Here is a 2034-nt window from a genome sequence, read left to right as displayed (position 1 = left end):
TTAGCAGTGCATTTGTTCCCAAATTCAAAGGCTACACAGGAAATTTAATGCAGGAGTACAAGCATTGCCCCTAGAGACGGAAAATGTACTATATTCGCTTTACTGTACAATCTGCAATCATGCATTCTGAGAAATGTGTCGTTAGGTGATTCCGTCACTGTGCAAACATCATTGAGTGTAGTTACACACATCTCAATGGTGTAGCCTTCTATACATCTTGGCTGTATGGTACAGACTATTATTCCCAGGAAACAAATCTGCACAGCATGTTACTGGAACACTGTAGGCAACTGTAACTCAATGGTAAGTAAATGTGTATCTAAACATAGAAAAGGTACAGTAAAAATACTGTATAAAAGGTAAAAATGGTACATTTGCATAGGACACTAACCATGGACAGAGCTTGCAAGGCTGTAAGTTGCTCTGGGTGAGTCAGTGAGTGAGTGGTAAGTGAATGTGAAGGCCTAGAACATTGCTGTTTACTACTGTAGACTTTACAAACACAATACACTTAGGCTACAATAAATTTATTAAAAAACTGTCTTTCTTCAATAAGAAATTCACCTTAGCTTACTATAACTTTTTAACTTCATAAACTTTTTAATATTTTAAAAGTTTTTGACTCTTTTATAGTAACACTTAGCTTAAAACATAAGCACACTGTACAGGCGTACAAAAACATTTTCTTTCTTTATATTCCTTTTCTTTCTTTATATCCTTATTCTTCTATAAGCTTTTTTTATTCTTTAATATATTTCTAGCTTTTTAAACTTGCCTGTTAAAAATAAAGACACAAATACACACATTATCCTACACAGGGTCAGGATCACCAACATCACCGTCTTCCACCTCCACAGTGTGTCCCACTGGAAGGTCTTCAGGAGCAATAACACGTATGGAGCTCCTATGACAATAACGCCTTCTAGAATATCTCCTGAAGGATCTACCTGAGTTTGTTTTACAGCTAACTTTTTATTTTTATAAGTAGAAGGAGTACACTCCAAATTAACAATAAAAACTATAAGGTATAGCCTGGTAAATAAATAAACCAGTAACATAGTTCCTTATCATGTATTATGTATTGTACATAATTGTATGTCCTTTAATAGGACTGGCTGTGCATAGATTTGCTTACACTATCATCACCACAAACGGGTAAACAATGCGTTGTACTACTGTAGCAGGACGAGCTGCAGACAAGAACCCCTCAGACACTGAGCTGTAGAAGGAAAGGGCTTTATCCAGCTGGGAGCACTGGCGGACTCACATCTCCGAAAACCGAGCTCCCCGAGTGAGCAATTCCTATCCCTTTTAAGGGCTGACTACTCTAAGGTGGTCCACGTGAGAGGGTCATGATTGATTCAGCAAGCAGTGGGTACGTGAGTGGGGGCTGCATGCACCAGTCATCAGAACGGAACAGAACAGGACAGGGATTTTCACGATGCTTTTCCATACAATGTCTGAAATCTATAGATAATACAAGCAGTTAGGTTAGGGGTTGATTTTCAACTACCAGGCGCAGGGCACAGTGCTGGGCTATCTGCCTGTGGATTCCACTTCTGCCTTTTAGTTTTTACTTCTTCTTTCTTTGGAGGTACAAATTGGGCATAAGACAATATGAAGGGTGGTATTCTCCCTTACTATGATGTCTTGATGGCTATAAGGTCATTAGGAGATAGCAACTTTTTAGCTGTGTTATAATTTTATGGGACCACTCTCTTATGTGAAGGTCATTGTTGACCAAAACTGCATAATGCAGTGCATGACAGCATTCTAGTAAAGAACTGCGACATGAATTTCAGAAAAAGGAAAAATCTCTACCACTCCTAACCTTAATTTTAGTACTTAGTTTTTATATGGTTTAATATCAATAATTTTTTAATAGTATAAATCCTGCTTCCACATACTTACTGTTTTCTACTTGATTAAATTTCCACAATTAAAATTTAAAAAAAAATTTAAAATAATCTCACAATGTGTAGGAACTACTGTTTAAAGACATCTATTTTAATGAGCTATAAAGTCTTGGTTCTC

Source organism: Mandrillus leucophaeus, unplaced genomic scaffold, assembly GCF_000951045.1.
Source record: "Mandrillus leucophaeus isolate KB7577 unplaced genomic scaffold, Mleu.le_1.0 Scaffold9, whole genome shotgun sequence".
Taxonomy (NCBI): domain Eukaryota; kingdom Metazoa; phylum Chordata; class Mammalia; order Primates; family Cercopithecidae; genus Mandrillus; species Mandrillus leucophaeus.
The sequence above is the reverse complement of the archived record's forward strand: the minus strand, read 5'-3'. Positions refer to the sequence as shown.